At 43.9% G+C, this 23,475-nt stretch overlaps 1 protein-coding gene and 1 long non-coding RNA gene across 2 annotated transcripts in view; one reads left to right on the top strand and one right to left on the bottom strand.

The window, feature by feature from the left end:
• The window catches only part of LOC106583107 (ephrin type-A receptor 8), a 170,070-nt gene that overhangs the window by 125,812 nt on the left and 20,783 nt on the right, over positions 1-23,475 (bottom strand). The window lies entirely within an intron of this gene.
• LOC123729688 (uncharacterized) lies at positions 1,367-1,697 on the top strand. Its single transcript, XR_006761371.1, has 2 exons — positions 1,367-1,476; positions 1,638-1,697. It is a non-coding gene; the product is annotated as an uncharacterized lncRNA (long non-coding RNA).

The following is a 23,475-nucleotide window of genomic DNA, read 5'->3' as shown; positions in this document are numbered from 1 at the left end:
GTTTCCATTGATCATCCTTAAGATGTTTCTACAACTTGTTTGGAGTCCACTTGTGGTAAATTCAAATGATTGGACATGATTTGGAAAGGCACACACACACCTGTCTATATAAGGTCCCACAGTTGACAGTACATGTCAGAGCAAAAACCAAGCCATGGGGTCGAAGGAATTGTCTGTAGTGCTCCGAGACAGGATTATGTCGAGGCACAGATCTGGGGAAGGGTACCAAAACATTTCTGCAGAATTTAAGGTCCCCAAAAACACAGTGGCCTCCATCAGTTTTAAATGTAAGAAGTTTGGAACCACCAAGACTCTTCCTAGAGCTGGCTGCCCGGCCAAACTGAGCAATTGGGGGAGAAGGGCCTTGGTCAGGGAGGTGATCAAGAACACGATGGTCACTCTGACAGAGCTCTAGAGTTCCTCTGTGGAGATGGGAGTACCTTCCAAATGGACAACCATCTTTGCAGCACTCCACCAATCAGGCTTTTATGGTAGAGTGGCCAGACAGAAGCAACTCCTCAGTAAAATGTTGACACACACGTTTGTGTTGAAGAAGCACCATGCTCCAAATTGTGTTGTCCCGAACCTTGACTTGAATCTCTGGCATTTCGAATTGTCAGTATTCAGTTGCCGCCATCCCAGTTCAAAGTGCACAGCCCAAAGTGCTTCATCAATAACGAGTGATTCTAAATATAGAATAAAAAATGAATTCAGAGCTATTGCATATAGTTTGTTTTGTTACCATCACTCCCAATGCAACTTAAGATCAAACTCTTTATAGACTCATCCTTTATAGACTGTGTTAGCCAATATAATCTCCTGATCATTGCGGTTCTATTTCGATTATATATATTATTCAATAGTGTTTCATATTGACTCTGATAGTTTTCCAAGAGAGAGACTTAATTGACAAATTGATGCATTACGAATTACGTCTGATAGGTGGGATTTCAGTAATATACTACCTGCCTCGTCACTGGAACAACATAATGAATAAAGAACGAGACCCAGCATAGTGTATGATTCCCCACATGCTATAACCAGTATCAGAATATGCATGTCTTTCTTTTCTTACAGTACTAATATTTGTAATTGGCCTAGCAGCGGTGTGGAAATTGTGACTCGTTTCAGGAAACTAGGCGTGTCGCATGTCACTACGTCACAAGAGATGTAACTGACAGTTAATCTGTAAGTCTATGTCGTTGTTTTTTGTTTGAATTGTTTATGTTCGCTATACGAGGGAAATGATAAGACAGGTGGAACTACGTGGCTAATAACTGTTGTAACGGGGATCATTATCGTAGCAACACATCTTTGGGGGTGAAGGCTTTCCCACGCGATGTTAGCTAAGTTTTCATGTTACCAGGTGTAGTTCGTAAAGGTTGATATGTGTATGTTAGGATGAAGCGTGATTTCATGCCAGGAATATAAGTGTGAAGTTTGATTTCCTCCCTTCTGTAATAAGCAGCCAATGAGGTATTTTTTCCTTTATTCGTGTGCTCAATCTGATACTGTTATAGCTCCGGCTAAACTGTTTATGTATGTAATTACTTCAGAGTTATACCAAGCTAATAAGTCACTCATAAGACAAGAAGGTGTAAGAGTGTGCTTAAACTGTATTTTCATTTACTTTATAGTTCTCACGGAAGGTGATAATTCTGACTAAACTACAGAATAAAGCCGCCAGTTAAAATCAAGGAACGTTTGTGCTCGTGGTTACTGGAGGGAGTTACAGTGAGAACTCAATGCTCTTCACGAGCAAGAGAGAAAGAAGAATCTCATCCAGCTGTAAACGTCTACAAGATGCCCAAATCCTGGTAGGCCCTGTCATCTGCCAGATAAGAGTTTTTGCACCTACCTGCAACCTAAGAAGAAAATCTCCACATAAGGAAGCATCGTGAGGCAACATAAGGTTCCGGAACTCCAATTTGAGCAGCAGCAGCTGAAAAATGAGCTCCTACAAATATTGAAATTTACATGGTTTTTAGAGTGAAGTACATCGGAAAAAAGCAAAAGAAAACTGCAAGACTGAATAGGAGAAAAAACAAGCAACAAACAAAGAAGATAGGCTTTTGAAAAATAACTATTTTTCATAAAATTGTAGTTATCTTAGCAAGCTGAATTGTTTACCAGTTGCTAAGCAGTTGCTAGGGACTCTTTTGGAAGAAGCTAGCTAGCTAACGAAGAACAACAAAGAATATCTAGTTAACAGAAGAAAAGAAAGAGAAAATCAGGACAGAAGAAAAAGGATATCAAAGTGAAACAGTTCTCTAAAGACACAGGAGACAATAATACAAGAAACAACACTTCTGTAGCTTGTCAACTATGTGTCTGTCTATCCCTGTTCTCTCCTCTCTGCACAGGCCATACAAACGCTTCACACCGCGTGGCCGCTGCCACTCTAACCTGGTGGTCCCAGCGCGCACGACCCACGTGGAGTTCCAGGTCTCCGGCAGCCTCTGGAACTGCCGGTCTGCAGCCAACAAGGCTGAGTTCATCTCAGCCTATGCTACCCTCCAGTCCCTAGACTTCCTGGCGCTGACGGAAACATGGATTACCACAGATAACACTGCTACTCCTACTGCTCTCTCTTCGTCTGCCCACGTGTTCTCGCATACCCCTAGAGCATCGAGCCAGCGGGGTGGTGGCACTGGAATCCTCATCTCTCCCAAGTGGACATTCTCTCTTTCTCCCCTGACCCATCTGTCTATCTCCTCATTTGAATTCCATGCTGTCACAGTTACCAGGCCTTTCAAGCTTAACATCCTTATCATTTATCGCCCTCCAGGTTCCCTTGGAGAGTTCATCAATGAGCTCGACGCCTTGATAAGTTCCTTTCCTGAGGATGGCTCACCTCTCACAGTTCTGGGTGACTTTAACCTCCCCACGTCTACCTTTGACTCATTCCTCTCTGCCTCCTTCTTTCCACTCCTCTCCTCTTTTGACCTCACCCTCTCACCTTCCCCCCCTACTCACAAGGCAGGCAATACGCTTGACCTCATCTTTACTAGATGCTGTTCTTCCACTAATCTCATTGCAACTCCCCTCCAAATCTCCGACCACTACCTTGTATCCTTTTCCCTCTTGCTCTCATCCAACACTTCTCACTCTGCCCCTACTCGGATGGTATTGCGCCGTCCCAACCTTCGCTCTCTCTCTCCCGCTACTCTCTCCTTTTCCATCCTATCATCTCTTCCCTCTACTCAAACCTTCTCCAACCTATCTCCTGATTCTGCCTCCTCAACCCTCCTCTCCTCCCTTTCTGCATCCTTTGATTTTCTCTGTCCCCTATCCTCCAGGCCGGCTCGGTCCTCCCCTCCTGCTCCGTGGCTCGACGACTCACTACGAGCTCACAGAACAAGGCTCCGGGCAGCCGAGCGGAAATGGAGGAAAACTCGCCTCCCTGCGGACCTGGCATCCTTTCACTCACTCCTCTCTACATTCTCCTCTTCTGTCTCTGCTGCTAAAGCCACTTTCTACCACTCTAAATTCCAAGCATCTGCCTCTAACCCTAGGAAGCTCTTTGCTACCTTCTCCTCCCTCCTGAATCCTCCTCCCCCTCCCCCCCTCCTCCCTCTCTGCGGATGACTTCGTCAACCATTTTGAAAAGAAGGTTGACGATATCCGATCCTCGTTTGCTAAGTGAAACGACACCGCTGGTCCTGCTCACACTGCCCTACCCTGTGCTTTGACCTCTTTCTCCCCTCTCTCTCCAGATGAAATCTCGCGTCTTGTGACGGCCGGCCGCCCAACAACCTGCCCACTTGACCCTATCCCCTCCTCTCTTCTCCAGACCATTTCCGGAGACCTTCTCCCCTTCCTCACCTCGCTCATCAACTCATCCTTGACCGCTGGCTACGTCCCTTCCGTCTTCAAGAGAGCGAGAGTTGCACCCCTTCTGAAAAAACCTACACTCGATCCCTCCGATGTCAACAACTACAGACCAGTATCCCTATCCCTTTCTTTTCTCTCCAAAACTCTTGAACGTGCCGTCCTTGGCCAGCTCTCCTGCTATCTCTCTCAGAATGACCTTCTTGATCCTAATCAGTCAGGTTTCAAGACTGGGCATTCAACTGAGACTGCTCTTCTCTGTGTCACAGAGTCTCTCCGCACTGCTAAAGCTAACTCTCTCTCCTCTGCTCTCATCCTTCTAGACCTATCTGCTGCCTTTGATACTGTGAACCATCAGATCCTCCTCTCCACCCTCTCCGAGTTGGGCATCTCCGGCGCGGCCCACGCTTGGATTGCGTCCTACCTGACAGGTCGCTCCTACCAGGTGGCGTGGCGAGAATCTGTCTCCGCACCATGCGCTCTCACCACTGGTGTCCCCCAGGGCTCTGTTCTAGGCCCTCTCCTATTCTCGCTATACACCAAGTCACTTGGCTCTGTCATATCCTCACATGGTCTCTCCTATCATTGCTATGCAGACGACACACAATTAATCTTCTCCTTTCCCCCCTTCTGATAACCAGGCGGCGAATCGCATCTCTGCATGTCTGTCAGACATATCAGTGTGGATGACGGATCACCAGCTCAAGCTGAACCTCGGCAAGACGGAGCTGCTCTTCCTCCCGGGGAAGGACTGCCTGTTCCATGATCTCGCCATCACGGTTGACAACTCCCTTATGTCCTCCTCCCAGAGTGCTAAGAACCTTGGCGTGATCCTGGACAACACCCTGTCGTTCTCCACTAACATCAAGGCGGTGACCCGATCCTGTAGGTTCATGCTCTACAACATTCGCAGAGTACGACCCTGCCTCACACAGGAAGCGGCGCAGGTCCTAATCCAGGCACTTGTCATCTCCCGTCTGGATTACTGCAACTCGCTGTTGGTGGGCTCCCTGCCTGTGCCATTAAACCCCTACAACTCATCCAGAACGCCGCAGCCCGTCTGGTGTTCAACCTTCCCAAGTTCTCTCACGTCACCCCGCTCCTCCGCTCTCTCCACTGGCTTCCAGTTGAAGCTCGCATCCGCTACAAGACCATGGTGATTGCCTACGGAGCTGTGAAGGGAACGGCACCTCCATACCTTCAGGCTCTGATCAGGCCCTACACCCAAACAAGGGCACTGCGTTCATCCACCACTGGCCTGCTGGCCCCCCTACCTCTGAGGAAGCACAGTTCCCGCTCAGCCCAGTCAAAACTGTTCGCTGCTCTGGCACCCCAATGGTGGAACAAGCTCCCTCACGACGCCAGGACAGCGGAGTCAATCACCACCTTCCGGAGACACCTGAAACCCCACCTCTTTAAGGAATACCTAGGATAGGATAAAGTAATCCTTCTAACCCCCCTCCCCTTAAAAGATTTAGATGCACTATTGTAAAGTGGTTGTTCCACTGGATATCCTAATGTGAATGCACCATTTTGTAAGTCGCTCTGGATAAGAGCGTCTGCTAAATGACTTAAATGTAAATGTAATAAGGTCAAGGCTAACAGGAAAGTCAGACATACAAGTACAAGTCAATGCGTTTGAAGGTGGCCCTAGCCTTGTGAACTGCTAATAAGAGACTTTAAGATTACGATTCGTAAGGACTGGAGATAGTTGTGTATTTCATCAAGACGCTGGTATTATGCATTTGCTCCTTCTATCTTAATGTATCGCTTTTATGTGGATTACTGGAAAAATATTATTTGATACTTACTAAACAATATATATTGCTACAAAACATTAAGGGTCAGCGTACACCTATTCATTATATTTTCACCTGTAAGTTAATAGTGTAATTGTTTGGTAAGGTGTTTGTTCAAGCCTTTGTTACAAGCATTATACAAGTTTATACCACGTACTAAGGTTTAAATTACCTACTCACTTATCCAAACCTTACCTAGAATTGATTTGATTTGATTTAGAATGTCAGAAAAGGGTAGTTTCACTAAAGGAGATAGAGATGGGGTGGGTCAAGTTGAGCAGCTGCAGCAACACCTCGCAAACTTCAAGCCTTCATCAGAACAAACAGAGCAGCAGGAAGAGACCCAGACTGGTGTGGAGTCACGGCTGCCAGCGAATGATGATACAAAAGCTGCTAATGCGACATCACAACAAGAGCCACGGAAAGCTGAGAGGGTCCGCAGGTTAACTGAAAAGGGCAGAGAACTGCGCGACAAAAGGTGGAGACAGCTCGAACATCGTTTCAGGGTCAGCTATGAGAAGTGGAAGGCTCTGGTAAAGGAAGCAAAACTGTCACTGACAGGCTGTTGCTCTGAACACCTACTAGAAGACCTCTTAAACAAGATCAGCCATACCTCTACAGAGCTAAACCTTGTCTATGTAAATTTGCGTCAAATTGACATTCCCGACAATGATATACGCCGCAGAGTTGATACATGTGAAGCAGTTACAATGTCTATTATCAAGACTGTAAGGTGTCATTTAACCTGTTAGGGCTAGGGGGCAGTATTGACACGGCTGGATAAAAAAACATACCCGATTTAATCTGGTTACCACTCCTACCCAGTAACTAGAATATGCATATACTTATTACATATGGATAGAAAACACCCTAAATTTTCTAAAACTGTTTGAATGGTGTCTGTGAGTATAACAGAACTCATTTGGCAGGCAAAACCCTGAGACATTTTCTGACAGGAAGTGGATACCTGATGTGTTGTATTACCTTTAAACCTATCCCATTGAAAAACACAGGGGCTGAGGAATATTTTGGCACTTCCTATTGCTTCCACTAGATGTCACCAGCCTTTACAAAGTGTTTTGAGTCTTCTGGAGGGAGATCTGACCGAACAAGAGCCATGGAACGATGATGGCCCATTAGACACCTGGCGCGCGAGTTCATGTTGGGTACCCTCGTTCCAATACGTTATAAAAGAGTATGCATTCGTCCACCTTGAATATTATTCATGTTCTGGTTAAAAAAGGCCCTAATGATTTATGCTATACAACGTTTGACATGTTTGAACGAACGTAAATATATTTTTTCCCCTCGTTCATGACGAGAAGTCCGGCTGGCTTAGATCATGTGCTAACAAGACGGAGATTTTTGGACATAAATGATTAGCTTTTTTGAACAAAACTACATTCGTTATGGACCTGTGATACCTGGAAGTGACATCTGATGAAGAGAATCAAAGGTAATGGATTATTTACATAGTATTTTCGATTTTAGATCTCTCCAACATGACGTCTAGTCTGTATCGCAACGCGTATTTTTCTGGGCGCAGTGCTCAGATTATTGCAAAGTGTGATTTCCCAGTAAGGTTATTTTTAAATCTGGCAAGTTGATTGGGTTCAAGAGATGTAAATCTATAATTCTTTAAATGACAATATAATATTTTACCAATGTTTTCTAATTTTAATTATTTAATTTGTGGTGTTGACTTGACTGCCGGTTATTGGAGGGAAACGATTTCCTCAACATCAATGCCATAGTAAAACGCTGTTTTTGGATATAAATATGAACTTGATAGAACTAAAAATGCATGCATTGTCTAACATAATGTCCTAGGAGTGTCATCTGATGGAGATTGTAAAAGGTTAGTGCATCATTTTAGCTGGTTTTATGGTTTTGGTGACCCTGTCTTTGAATTGACAAAACATTACACACAACTCTTGTAAATGTACTGTCCTAACATACTCTAAATTTATGCTTTCGCCGTAAAACCTTTTTGAAATCGTAAAACGTGGTTAGATTAAGGAGATGTTTATCTTTCAAAGGGTGTAAAATAGTTGTATGTTTGAAAAATTTGAATTTTGACATTTATTTGGATTCAAATTTGCCGCTCTTGAAATGCACCTGCTGTTGATGGAGTGCACCACGGGTGGGACGCTAGCGTCCCACCTAGCCCATAGAGGTTAAAGGTCAGGGAAGAAGGTCAAAGTAACCAGATAGAGCTGCACTGGAAGGACAGCAATTCCTTGTGCATGTCTGAACTCTCACATAATTCAAGTCTCAACTATCAGCCCTCAAGCGCTTCCTCCCAGTCTCAAAGCAACTCAAAGGTCAACTCCAGACACTCAAGCGTGTCATCTGTTAAGAGACAAGAGGCTGCGGCGGAAGTTGCTGCTAACCAAGCAGCTTTAGAAGTAATGGTTAAGCAAGAACGCCAACTAGAAGAGCTTCAGAGACTCGAAGATGAAGATAAGAAGAGGACAGTGGAGCAAGAAGCTGAGGCTGTGAAACGCAGCTTAGAAGAAGCTAGGCTGCGAGTCAAGTTAGAGGTAGAAAATGCTGCCAGACGAAGGACGCTAGAAGACAAGCGTAGAGAGTTAGAGCGCCTAGAAGTGCTCAAGAAAGTAAATACTGCCAAGGCGCGGATGCAAGTGTATGAGCAAGATGAAAACTCAGATGACGAGAAGAGAGAACTACTCTCTAACTGCAAATCTGTGAAAGAAGTCATGCACAGAAGTGGCTCATTTCACAGTCTCTCACCACAACATGTTGTGACAAGCACACAACATGAAGATAGCACCAAGACCATGTTCAGGTTACTAGCGGAATCAATCAGTGAAAGCCGCCTCCCCGTACCAGCACCAGTGACATTCAATGGAGAACCACTATCGTTCACTGACTGGAAGGTCTCTTTCAGACTCTGATAGACAGGAAGAACATACCAGCAACTGAGAAGATATATTACTTAACCTCTATGGGCTAGGTGGGACGCTAGCGTGCCACCCGTGGTGCACTCCATCAACAGCAGGTGCATTTCAAGAGCGGCAAATTTGAATCCAAATAAATGTCAAAATTCAAATTTTTCAAAAATACAACTATTTTACACCATTTGAAAGATAAACATCTCCTTAATCTAACCACGTTTTACGATTTCAAAAAGGTTTTACGGCGAAAGCATAAATTTAGAGTATGTTAGGACAGTACATTTACAAGAGTTGTGTGTAATGTTTTGTCAAGTCAAAGACAGGGTCACCAAAACCATAAAACCAGCTAAAATGATGCACTAACCTTTTACAATCTCCATCAGATGACACTCCTAGGACATTATGTTAGACAATGCATGCATTTTTAGTTCTATCAAGTTCATATTTATATCCAAAAACAGCGGTTTACTATGGCATTGATGTTGAGGAAATCGTTTCCCTCCAATAACCGGCAGTCAAGTCAGCGTCACAAATTAAATAATTAAAATTAGAAAACATTGGTAAAATATTATATTGTCATTTAAAGAATTATAGATTTACATCTCTTGAACGCAATCAACTTGCCAGATTTAAAAATAACCTTACTGGGAAATCACACTTTGCAATAATCTGAGCACTGCGCCCAGAAAAATACGCATTGCGATACAGACTAGACGTCATGTTGGGGAGATCTAAAATCGAAAATACTATGTAAATAATCCATTACCTTTGATTCTCTTCATCAGATGTCACTTCCAGGTATCACAGGTCCATAACGAATGTAGTTTTGTTCAAAAAAGCTCATCATTTATGTCCAAAAATCTCCGTCTTGTTAGCACATGATCTAAGCCAGCCGGACTTCTCGTCATGAACGAGGGGAAAAAATATATTTACGTTCGTTCAAACATGTCAAACGTTGTATAGCATAAATCATTAGGGCCTTTTTAACCAGAACATGAATAATATTCAAGGTGGACGAATGCATACTCTTTTATAACGTATTGGAACGAGGGTACCCAACATGAACTCGCGCGCCAGGTGTCTAATGGGCCATCATCGTTCCATGGCTCTTGTTCGGTCAGATCTCCCTCCAGAAGACTCAAAACACTTTGTAAAGGCTGGTGACATCTAGTGGAAGCAATAGGAAGTGCCAAAATATTCCTCAGCCCCTGTGTTTTTCAATGGGATAGGTTTAAAGTCAATACAACACATCAGGTATCCACTTCCTGTCAGAAAATGTCTCAGGGTTTTGCCTGCCAAATGAGTTCTGTTATACTCACAGACACCATTCAAACAGTTTTAGAAACTTTAGAGTGTTTTCTATCCATATATAATAAGTATATGCATATTCTAGTTACTGGGTAGGATTAGTAACCAGATTAAATCGGGTACATTTTTTTTATCCAGACGTGCAAATGCTGCCCCCTAGCCCTAACAGGTTAAGAAAATATGTCGGTGGGCCTGCCAAGAAAGCCATCGAAAGTTACTTTATGTTAGGAACAGAGTCAGCCTACCATGCTGCGTGGACCATTCTTGAAGAAAGGTACGGAAACAAATTCCTCATCGCCAAGTCCTTCAGAGATAAGCTCAATGCATGGCCTAAGATAGGATCCAAGGACAGTCTTGAACTTAGAGACCTTGTAGATTTTCTCCGCAGCTGTGAGGCTGCTATGTCTCAGAATAAGGGCCTGGAGGTGCTTAATGACTGTAATGAAAACCAAAAGATCCTCGCTAAACTTCCAGATTGGCTAACTTCAAGATGGAATAGAAAGGTCATAGACATCTTAGAAGAAACGGAAACCTTTCCCAGCTTCAGTCAGTTTGTGAAGTTTCTCACGAGAGAAGCCAAGATCGCTTGCAATCCTGTAACCTTCCTTCACGCTTTGAAACCAAGCGAAGATGGAAAACCTAAGACGTCAAGGATTCAAAGCCCTGGAGCAAGGGTATTAGCAACTAACTCTGATGAGAAAGATACTATCACTAGTTGTGTCTTCTGTGAGAAGTCAGGTCATAGTCTCCACAAATGTTGGAAGTTCATGGATAAGCCCACCGCAGAGCGACAGAAGTTTGTTCAAGAGAATAAATTGTGCTTCGGCTGTTTAAGGCCTGGGCATCGTTCGAAAGATTGTGATAACAGGAACACCTGTGACACGTGTCAGAGGAGGCATCCATCCTGCCTGCACGAAGATCGTACTAAAGAAAGGTCAAGGGACAGGAAGACAGAGCCCCCACAAGATAAGGGGACAAGTGCGTCAAGTGAGGCCATATCTAACAGAGTCGTAAGGGACATTAACAACACTCACACCTCCACAATCATTCCAGTATGGGTGTCAACCACAAGCGAGCCCGATCGTGAAGTTCTCGTGTATGCACTTCTTGACACCCAGAGCGACACCACCTTTATCCTTGAAGAGACAACAAAGGCTCTCAATACAAGGAAGGAGCCAGTACAACTGAAACTCTCTACAATGGCTTCAAGGAATACCATCGTGCCCAGCCAGAAGCTGTCTGGTTTGCAGGTTAGAGGGTTTTACCTGGAGAAGAAAATCCCTCTGCCAACTACCTACTCGAGAGAGTTTATTCCTGCAAACAGAGATCATATTCCTACTCCAGAGACGGCAAGAGCATGGTCTCATCTTGAACACATTGCAGAGGAGATTGCTCCTCAACAGAGCTGTGATGTCGGTCTCTTAATTGGCTACAACTGCTCCCAGGCTCTCCTTCCAAGAGAAATTGTGTCTGGTAAGGGAAATCAGCCTTTTGCTCAGAGAACAGACCTTGGCTGGAGCATAGTCGGCTATGGAAACCCATGTATCGACTATGGCGACGCTATTGGAGTTAGTCATCAGGTTATCGTTAGACAGGTGATGCCAAGTCTTCAATCTTCTTCCAACCTCATAAATCAAGTACACTATGTTTGTAGAACACGCGTAAGAGAGGTAATCACAGCACTGGACGTTATCAAGACGCTTGAATCCGACTTCAATGAGAGAGCTGCAGAAGAGGACCTCATATCTCAAGAGGATATCCGGTTCCTGACAAAAATGAAAGCGGGCATCAAACGCAAGGACAATGGACATTACGAGATGCCGCTGCCGTTTAAGGAAGAAAGACCCAACCTGCCGAATAATAAAACATGTGCAGTTCACCGCCTCAAGTGCCTGGAAAGGAGGCTGAGGAGAGACAAGCAGTACTACAAGGACTACACAGCATTTATGGAAGAGACCATAGCTTGTGGAGATGCTGAGAAGGTCTCCAAGGAAGAAATTAACAAACATCCAGCATGGTACATCCCACATCATGGGGTTTACCACCCACAAAAACCTGGGAAGATACGAGTCGTCTTTGACTGCTCAGCTAAGTTTCGAGAGACGTCCTTGAATGACCATCTCCTCACCGGTCCAGAGTTGACAAACACATTGCTGGGTGTCCTTTGTCGTTTTCGTAAGGGTCCAGTTGCAATCATGTGTGATGTAGAGCGCATGTTCCACCAGTTTCATGTGAAAGCAGAAGACCAAGATTATCTGCGGTTCCTTTGGTGGGAGAACGGAGATCTAGAGTCTCAACCCTCAGTGTATCGTATGAAGGTCCACTTGTTCGGCACAGCTTCATCTCCTGGTTGCGCCAACTATGGTCTCAAACATCTCGCTGCCGAAGGACGAGGAAGCTTCAGCGAGAAGTCTATCCAGTTCATAGAAAGGAACTTTTATGTTGATGATGGGTTGACGAGCGTATCGTCTGAAGCTGAAGCGGCCCAGCTGGTGAAAGAAGCAAGAGAGCTTTGCAGCATCGGCAAACTTCGGTTGCACAAGTTTATCTCTAACAGCAAGGAAGTTATAGCCACAATTCCCAAGGAAGAATGTGCTGAGGGTGCCAAAGACCTGGATATGGCTTTGGGTGAACCACACATGGAGAGGGCGCTTGGTGTACTATGGTGTGTCGCATCAGACGAGTTCCATTTTAGGGTAGTTGTTAAGGAACGCCCACTCACAAGAAGAGGAGTGTTGTCTACAGTAGCCTCTGTATATGATCCGCTTGGGTTTGTGGCACCCTTTGTCCTGGCAGGGAAGCAGATCTTGCAGCAGATGTGTCGTGACAAGATCGACTGGGATGACCCCATTCCAGATGACCTACGTTTCCAGTGGGAATTCTGGCTCCAAGGTCTACAAAAGTTGTCGGAAGTAAGAATCCAACGAGGCTACTTGCCATCAAGTTTCAAGGAAGTGCAGAGTTATGAGCTCCATCACTTCTCCGACGCTAGTACCTCAGGTTATGGAGAGTGCTCATACCTCAGAACAATCAGCACAGCAGGAGAAGTCGAGAGTCGCCCCTTCCAAGATTACGACCATACCACGACTGGAACTTTCAGCAGCGGTGGTAGCTGTTCGAACAAGTGACATGCTCAAAAGGGAGCTAGAGATACAAGGTCTACAGGAATACTTCTGGACAGACTCAAAGGTAGTTCTTGGCTACATCAACAATGAAGCCAGAAGATTCCACGTCTTTGTAGCTAACCGTATCCAACGCATTAAGCAAAGCACAGATCCCGAACAATGGAGATATGTGACCTCTGAAGAGAATCCTGCGGATCATGCTTCCAGAGGTCTCACATCAGAACAGCTCATGGCTTCCAACTGGTTCACAGGTCCAGACTTTCTTTGGCAAGAAGAACTTCCCAAAGGACAAGTCAAGGGGGGAGAGTTCGCAGACAATGACCCAGAGCTGCAGAAATCCCTGGTCCATGATACCCAGGCAAAGGAAGAAAGATCGTTACTAGATCACCTTCACAAGTTCTCAGACTGGGCAAGAGTGGTAAAAGCTATCGCCAGGCTCAAACGACGTGTCAAGGAAGCCATAGGCTTAAAATTGAGGTCTAGTGAAGCTACAAGCATAGAAGAAAGGAGAGAGGCAGAGCTCACCATTATAAGGATGGTTCAAGAAGCAGCCTTCTCCCATGAGATACACAACCTTAGGCACCAGAAATACATCAAGACCAAAGATAAAGCAAGCAAGTTGCATAAATTGAGTCCATTTCTGGATGAGCAAGGTATCCTCAGGGTGGGAGGTCGCTTGGCTCATGCAACTTTTCATTCCCACGTGAAGCATCCTGCAATCCTGCCAAGAGATAGCCACTTGTCAGTGCTGCTCGTCAAGCACTATCATGAAAGAGTACGACACCAAGGACGTGGAATAACGATCAATGAGCTGCGATCCAACGGTATATGGATCCTAGGATGCAGCAATGCAGTTTCCTCGCACATCTACAAATGTGTGAAATGCAGGAAATTCAGAAGATGTACAGAAGAGCAAAGGATGGCAGATCTTCCGAAGGAACGCATGGAGACCACGCCTCCCTTCACATACTGCGGGATGGACTGCTTTGGACCCTTCTATGCCAAGGACGGAAGAAGAGAGTTAAAGCATTATGGGCTCCTACTCACTTGCATGGGCTCTTGAGCAGTTCACATTGAAATGCTTGATGACTTAACCACCAATGCCTTTATCAATGCCCTGCGTTCATTCATCGCCATACGTGGTAATGTTCGTCAAATCAGATGTGATCAAGGCAGCAACTTCATTGGCGCAAGACGCGAGTTTGTGGACGCCCGGAAGGAAATGGATCAAGAACGATTGAAGGAACTTGGATGCGAGTTTATCATGAACACCCCATCTTCAAGTCACATGGGTGGTGTTTGGGAAAGGCAAATCCGCACGATACGAAGTGTCTTGACATCCATTCTTGATCAGTCAGACGGAAGACTCGACAGCGCTTCTCTGCGTACCTTTCTCTATGAAGTCATGGCGATTTTAAATACGGAATGTTATCATGATCCATTAGGTCCAGAACCGCTCACACCAAATCACATCTTGACAATGAAGTCCACAATTCTCTTACCACCACCTGGACAGTTCATCAAGGAAGATCTTTATCTCCGCAAGAGATGGCGCAGAGTACAATTCTTAGCCAATGAATTCTGGGCAAGGTGGAAGAAAGAGTACCTCCTAAACCTCCAACACAGGCAGAAATGGAATAAAGACAGAAGAAACGCAAGTATTAATGACATTGTCATATTGCAAGATGATACTGCACCACGCAACCAGTGGAAATTGGCAAAGGTTACAGAAGTGTACCCGGGACAGGATGGCCGGGTGAGAAGATGCAAGTTACTGATCAGCGACTCAACCCTGGATGAGAGAGGTAAACGCATCGCCAAACCCACCGATCTGGAGAGGCCCATCCATAAGACAGTCACCCTCCTGGAAGCCGATCAAAAACCCTGCAGAACCCTTTCACAGAAATCACAGGTGATTGGTGGGAGTGTAACTGACAGTTAATCTGTAAGTCTATGTCGTTGTTTTTTGTTTGAATTGTTATACGCTATACGAGGGAAATGATAAGACAGGTGGAACTACGTGGCTAATAACTGTTGTAACGGGGATCATTATCGTAGCAACACATCTTTGGGGGTGAAGGCTTTCCCACGCGATGTTAGCTAAGTTTTCATGTTACCGGGTGTAGTTCGTAAAGGTTGATATGTGTATGTTAGGATGAAGCGTGAATTCATGCCAGGAATATAAGTGTGAAGTTTGATTTCCTCCCTTCTGTAATAAGCAGCCAATGAGGTATTTTTTCCTTTATTCGTGTGCTCAATCTGATACTGTTATAGCTCCGGCTAAACTGTTTATGTATGTAATTACTTAGTTATACCAAGCTAATAAGTCACTCATAAGACAAGAAGGTGTAAGAGTGTGCTTAAACTGTATTTTCATTTACTTTATAGTTCTCACGGAAGGTGATAATTCTGACTAAACTACAGAATAAAGTCGCCAGTTAAAATCAAGGAACGGTTGTGCTCGTGGTTACTGGAGGGAGTTACAAGAGAGCCATTTGAACATAAACTTGTTTTTAATCAAAATGCATTTTTTGGCAGAAATGCCTTCTGGAACATGTGAACTTTAATGTACCTTAATAACAAACTTGTATTCCATCTGTCATTCTGCCCCTGAACAAGGCAGTTAACCCACTGTTCCTAGGCCGTCATTGAAAATAAGAATTTGTTCTTAACTGACTTGCCTAGTTAAATAAAGGTCAAATAAAAAAGATTATTAAATTACGAGCCTAGTTAGTCAGCAACCTTCCCGCTAGCCATGATTGGCTGAGATAATGAGTGGGCTGGACATGCCGAGAGATGAGTTCGGATTGGTCTGCCATTTAGCACTGTCTAAAATATGAGCTGGTTAGTATGTGTAGGTAATCCTTTCTAACGCTGATTTTTTTAAAGATATCACATAGTAGAACTGCAGAAGTGTCGCTCTCCACTTTTTGGAGGACCGAGTTTTGAAATCAGTGGAATTAGAGTATGATAGCTAAGGAGATTTGATTTTGATAGCAAATATGCAGACAGAGTGGAAAGAGAACACACAGAAGGCTGTTGTTGTCACGTCCTGACCAGCAGAGGGAGCAATTGTATCAGTTTTGGTCAGGACGTGGCAGAGTTTTTGTGTTAAGTGTGAGTTGGTCGTTGGACTCCCAATTGAAGGCAGATGTGTTGAGTTGCCTTTGATTGGGAGTCCTATATGTGTGTGTTTTTCCTTGTGGGTGTGGGTAATTGTTTCTGTTTAGTGTGTTTCACCTGACAGGACTGTTTGGCTGTCAGTTTTCTTGTTTTGTAAATTGTATAGTGTTCGTTCTTTATTAAATGATGATGAACACTAACTCTGCTGCATTTTGGTCCACTTCCTCAGACAGCCCTTACAGTTGTACAAAACACCTGTCTCCAGATTACATCTTCAAACTAAGGGCAAACATGGCATCTGTGACAGAGAGGGAGAAGTGTCCATCCATGTATAAGATGTGTAAGATAGTCTAGCTAGCTGCATTTTCAGATACTACACGTTTCTAATTTTGTCAGAAAGTCATTTTCATTTCAAGTTAAATTATGCTGTTAGCTAGCTAGCTAACATTAGCTGGCTGTCTCACTAGCTAATGTTATGTGTATGATCTCTGTAGTAATATTATTCGTAACTCAGAGCCATTTGCATTGCTAGCTATAGCCTAATGTTAGCTAGATAACATTGAACCTGGTTGGTTAGCTACCTGCAGATCCATGCAGGGTAGTAACGTTATGAGGTGGGAATATGGCTCATTGTTTAGCTAACTAACTACATGTCTAAACAAAAGACTCCACTATGCAAGTAACTATTTCAATAGAATGTTCATGATGTCACTGCGACAACTGTCGGTAGATGTACAGTAGCTGATAAATTCGCTCTAACTTTCTACTGTGATTTCAGTGCACTCTCATCTGAGTGTGCCAGAGCGCAGAATAACTGACGAATTTGCGAACACTCAACACCTGTTGAATATGGCTGGTGTCAGTAAACGTTGGCAAAAAAGTGTAATTAAATTGTTGCCAGCAGCACAGTTGCAGTCACCAACACTCTGGATAACATGAAAACAGCTTAAACAGCTCTGCTAGGGCAAGTAAAATGGTCAGAGTGAGCTGTTCTCTCATTTGTGTCTGGAAGTAGCTCGCAAGCTAGCCAACGTTAGCCAGTTAGCTTGGGTGCTTGACTGCTGTTGTTAGGTCAGAGCGCTCAGATCAACCCTACTCCTCGGCCAGAGCGTCCAGTGTATGCTCTGAATCCCCCGAGAGCGAAACACTCTGAATTTACCAATGGACAATCTGACAACACTCTGATTTTACGAATTCCATGAGCGCATTCTGAGCACACTCTGGCAGTCCAGATTAAATTTAAGAGCACACCCGTAGTATAAACCTGCCTTTAGTCTTGAAATCTTTGGTTGTTTAGTTCATGGCCTCACATGTGAATCCTTAAAGAGATGGGTGTAGGCAAAGAGCTCTCCAGTGGGGGGTGTCAATGTAAATAGCCAATTGAGAAATTGTTCTGCATTCTTATGGCTTGGGGGTAGAAGCTGTTAAGGAGCCCTTTGGACCTACACTTAGTGCTCCGGTACGCTTGCCGTGCGGTAGCGGAGAGAACGGTCTATGACTTGACAATTTTTAGGACCTTCCTCTGACAGGTCCTGGATGACAGGAAGCTTGGCCACAGTGATGTATTGGGCCATACGTACTACCCTCTGTAGCGCCTTATGGTCGGATGCCGAGCAGTTGCCATACCAGGCGGTGATGGACGTAGTCAATATAACTATTTGTTCAGCACTTTTGAAATGTATAGCGACAGAATTTGGAACATGGACCGTTCTTACAGTAATCTCCCTGTACACCAAGTCAGAACCGTAGGATAAATAAAAGGGGCATATAAGCAGACAATGAAACCTCTTACAATATTCCATTTGTCTAAATCAGGCTATAGACTACATGTGCCCCAATCTCGCCTGCTTCCATTCTTCCCCCCTGGCGCTTGAGGACGCCGGGCTCCCCAACATTACGCACTCCTGCCACCATCATTATTTCCTTCCCTATATCTGTCTGTCCCCCAGCTCTGTTCCCAGCTTCCGCATTAACGTTCATATGTCGTTTTGTTACCCATGTGCTGACGCTGTTCCTGTCTTGTTCCTTGTCTGTTCCTCATTAAATGTTTGACTCCCTGTACCTGCTTCTCGACTCCAGCGTCGGTCCGTATTGTACACCACCAAGTCAGAAGTTATGTTACATAATTTACATAATTTATGCAACAGCATACAAAACATTTTTGGACTCACCTTGTACTGTGCTCACTTGAAAAGGAAGGTGGCGCTTTCAAGACAACTGGGAACTCACAAAAAAACAAGTTTGAATCATGGCAGTGATCTTCAGGTCAGAGCTCTATAAAGAATCCAGAGTTCCTGACTTGGAATGCCAAGTTGGATGACCGTTAAAAATGTATTTTCCCAGTTGTAGCTCATTTTTTTGTCTTGAACTCTGAGTTTCCCAGGTCCGAGTTTCCAGTTGTTTTGAACACAGCAGAAGTCATTGTAAGGGGTGCGTAACCGGTGGCAGGGAAGTCAGACGCAGGAGAGCAGAACTAGGTAATAGCCGGAGCAGTTTAATAGCAAAACCAACGGCATAAAAATAACAAGACATGGGTACCAAACCCGTCGCGTACCAGTCAACACATGCACAAGCACTTACAATAAACAATCCCACACAAAGACATGGGGGGGGGAACAGAGGGTTAAATACACAACAAGTAATTGAGGGAATTGAAACCAGGTGTGAGGAAAAACAAGTGAAAACACATGGAAAATGAAAAGTGTATCGATGATGGCTAGAAGACCGGCGACGCCGACCGCCGAGCGCCGCCCAAACAAGGAGAGGACATGACTTCGGCGGAAGTCGTGACAGTCATGCTGGATTGACAGCATGGCCAATGTATTCAACCTTTTCTGGCCCATGGTGTTGCATGTGAATTTTTTATCCTTTTAAGCTTGGAAAAGAGACCCTTAAACCCAGACTTGGACCACACACTCTCTCCACCGAATAGCAGGCTAGTTATTGCTTTGCAGTGCTTGAGGTTAGCTACTGATTCCTTCCAAACTACTCATTGTTGAATTTGCGATTTCCAACTTGTTGTGTAATGTTCATGCCCAAAGGCCGATGAGCACCAATACGTTTTATCTATCATTTCTCTTCATATGACAAGGATTGAAAAGGATTTGCCAGTAGATTGTCGAATTGATTCATGATGACGACTGCTTGTCTAGCTAAGATTTTGATAGTATGATGTTGACATGATCAGTACAATTTTTTTATATATATTTTTAACCTTTATTTAACTAGGCAGCTCAGTTAAGAAGTTCAGGGGCAGAACAACCGATTTTTACCTTGTCAGCTCAGGGATTTGATCTTGCAACCTTTATGGTTACTAGTCCAACACTCTAACCACTAGGCTACCTGCCGCCCAATCAAAGCTACAGAATCAAAGCTACAGAAGATTTAACGTGATTTGACGTCATTTTATCTGTGGCCAATGACCTTCAGACATCTTGGATGGGCACTTCTAAATGTAAATCTATGGCAGCACCCAAGGGGCTTGAACTTTCTAGCTGTCCCTGTGGATTTTGTGGTAACGTAGTGTCCCCACGAGTGACAGAACACTGAGACAATCCCGGCGCAAATAGAGAACATTACCAACCCCTATGCTCTGTATTTTCTGCTGGCTGCCCCACCACCACAGAAAGCACTGAGCTAGAATGAAACACCTGCATTTTGGAGCTGCTTTAGTCAATAAAGCAAAAAAGAGACCATGTTCGCCCCATCTGCCCTGAATGACGGGTCGCCACTGTGGACATCAGTATCTCTCACTCACAAGTCTGAAGTTCATTACACATTTAGTGTGCATCTCTCAGAATACAACTTTCCCAGACTATCCACTGGTTAACTTCCTTGTAAGGCTTTCAACAATATAATATGAGTCCACAGCCGCATAGCCGTGATAGTCCGGCAGCTGATTATTACATATTTATTCATCTAGTCTCATTGGCTGTTTGAGTCGTGGACGAACTGTATGTCACAATAGACCTTTCGGCACTCCCATTTCGTGGCTCTGAACTCTGTAGAACGCTGAAACCATAACTTCGCCAGATATCCATCACATTATATAGTACATTGCATCTCTGTCTCATTTAAATTATGTATCTCTCGTTAGCTCTTCCCAGCAGTAGAGGAGTATACTGTAGTAATACTACTCAGTGCCTTATTCGGTGTATGGCCCATTCTCTATGTTGGGCTTTTCATGTCCTGCTGTTTACCAGGCTGGAGGGGAAGCTAGCTGGAGGGAAAGCTATTAGTGTGCTTCAAATAGGGACCAGAGATCGAGTAAGAGAGAAAGAGAGACTAGGGACACCAGTTCACGTTTTGGTTTATTGTCAGAGACTAGGGAAGAAATTTTATCAAAGTTCATTTCGCATTGCAGCAATGTGTTGTCTTTTTTCTCATGTTGGAGTCAACCTTGTTAACCTCTTGGGGCTAGGTGGGACGCTGTGCGTGCCACCCTGCACTCCATCAACAGCAGGTGCATTTCGAGGGAGGCAATTTTAGTACTCAAATAAATGTCAAAATTCAAATTTTTCCAAAAATACAACTATATGTTACACCATTTGAAAGATAAACATCTCCTTAATCTAACCACGTTTTACGATTTCAAAAAGGTTTTACGGCGAAAGCATAAATTTAGAGTATGTTAGGACAGTACATTTACAAGAGTTGTGTGTAATGTTTTGTCAAGTCAAAGACAGGGTCACCAAAACCATAAAACCAGCTAAAATGATGCACTAACCTTTTACAATCTCCATCAGATGACACTCCTAGGACATTATGTTAGACAATGCATGCATTTTTAGTTCTATCAAGTTCATTTTTATATCCAAAAACAGCGTTTTACTATGGCATTGATGTTGAGGAAATCGTTTCCCTCCAATAACCGGCAGTCAAGTCAGCGTCAGAAATTAAATAATTAAAATTAGAAAACATTGTTAAAATATTATATTGTCATTTAAAGAATTATAGATTTACATCTCTTGAACGCAATCAACTTGCCAGATTTAAAAATAACCTTACTGGGAAATCACACTTTGCAATAATCTGAGCACTGCGCCCAGAAAAATACGCGTTGCGATACAGACTAGACGTCATGTTGGGGAGATCTAAAATCGAAAATACTATGTAAATAATCCATTACCTTTGATTCTCTTCATCAGATGTCACTTCCAGGTATCACAGGTCCATAACGAATGTAGTTTTGTTCAAAAAAGCTCATCATTTATGTCCAAAAATCTCCGTCTCGTTAGCACATGATGTAAGCCAGCCGGACTTCTCGTCATGAACGAGGGGAAAAAATATATTTCCGTTCGTTCAAACATGTCAAACGTTGTATAGCATAAATCATTAGGGCCTTTTTTAACCAGAACATGAATAATATTCAAGGTGGACGAATGCATACTCTTTTATAACGTATTGGAACGAGGGTACCCAACATGAAGTAGCGCGCCAGGTGTCTAATGGGACATCACCGTTCCATGGCTCTTGTTCGGTCAGATCTCCCTCCAGAAGACTCAAAACACTTTGTAAAGGCTAGTGACATCTAGTGGAAGCAATAGGAAGTGCCAAAATATTCCTAAACCCCTGTGTTTTTCAATGGGATAGGTTTAAAGTCAATACAACACATCAGGTATCCACTTCCTGTCAGAAAATGTCTCAGGGTTTTGCCTGCCAAATGAGTTCTGTTATACTCACAGACACCATTCAAACAGTTTTGGAAACTTTAGAGTGTTTTCTATCCATATATAATAAGTATATGCATATTCTAGTTACTGGGTAGGATTAGTAACCAGATTAAATCGGGTACATTTTTTTTATCCAGACGTGCAAATGCTGCCCCCTAGACCCAACAGGTTAAGGCAGGCACACCTCAAAGACTGACATGACAGACATTTTCATCTGATGTCGATGCAAAGTTTCACATGTCCCATTATATCCCATTCCGTCCTGTCCGGACCACATTTAAATTCAAACCGTGGTACACCTAGACATTGGTAAATCATGAAATTATGTCAATGGGAGATTTTCAAGAAAATTGGGATCTCAAGTTAGGAATTGGCCAGAGACTGATTTCAAAGGAAGAGAGAGATGCAGAGATGCAGAAGAGATAGATGCATGGAGATTCTACACTCATGTAGTAGTGGAATCCATCTTCCATTTATTCTCTCCTCTCTCATCCCCTCCAAAAACCTTTACTTGTCCTACGTCATCCTTTTTCTGTCTATCTCTCTATTTTTCTCTCATTCCTCTGTCTCTCGCTAATGCAAAAATAAAGAGGGACATTCTACAATCCTATAGAGGTGTTACTACTGTTTTCTCTCTTAGGGCAAAGGAGGGGTTTCACTCTTTGTGCCTGCTTTAACAGAAGTTAACTGTCAGCAGATGTCAAAACATTAACACACACACCCTACAGACTTTGATGGACACACTTATTAGAGTGCCTGACTGCTCAGAAACCCATGCAGCACACAGCATTTAGTCCATCATTGTGCACTGAAACACACTGTGCCTGACGTGCACCCTTAGGCCATTTGCAGATGATCTCTTCATTAGCATTCCCACAAGTAAACGTTTGACAATACGTTTGCTACCAGGCAAATACCATACAAAACAATATTGCTGAATTCAAACAATCACCTGTCAAAATAGCTGATCAAATTAAAATTAGCTGCCAAATAACACTGTAACATGTCGATAAAATACCAACACATTTCCTCTGGCGTTGTCTATGTGGGCAGTTGCAAGAGTCTGGTGACCGATAGCTTTCTAAGCGCAGTGTCTCCCACTCACCTAGCGTAGTACTGACTACTGAATGGCTCCCTGACCCACCTATTTCTGTTTTTTGGACCCTATGATCACTCGGCTACACAGCTGATGCCTCTGGACTGTTTCAATAACACGGTACCTCATTTTATTTATCTGTCGGCCCCAGCCTCGAACTCAGGTTCTGTATGTACCTAACTGACCCGCTCTGCCCATTCATTGCCATTTACCCATTGTTGTCTTAGCTCTTCCGATCAACACCAGTGACTGCTTTATGCCTCTCTCTAATGTCAATATGCCTCTCTCTAATGTCAATATGCCTTGTCTACTGCTGTCTCAGCTAGTCCTTATTGTTTTATTTCACTGTAGAGCCCTCAGTCCCGCTCACCTTGCCTTAGATAGCTCTTTTGTCCCACCCCCCACACATGTGGAGACCTCACTGGCTTAACTGGTCTCACCAGAGACAAAACCTCTCTCATCGTCACTCAACGCCTAGGTTTACCTCCACTGTACTCACATCCTACCATACCCTTGTCTGTACATTATGCCCTGAATCTATCCTACCACGCCCAGAAATCTGCTCCCTTTATTCTCTGTTCCCAACGCACTAGACGACCAGTT

This window comes from Salmo salar, chromosome ssa22, assembly GCF_905237065.1.
Source record: "Salmo salar chromosome ssa22, Ssal_v3.1, whole genome shotgun sequence".
Classification (NCBI taxonomy): Eukaryota; Metazoa; Chordata; class Actinopteri; order Salmoniformes; family Salmonidae; genus Salmo; species Salmo salar.
Note: the sequence above shows the minus strand (reverse complement) of the source record. Positions and strands in the feature narration are given on the sequence as shown.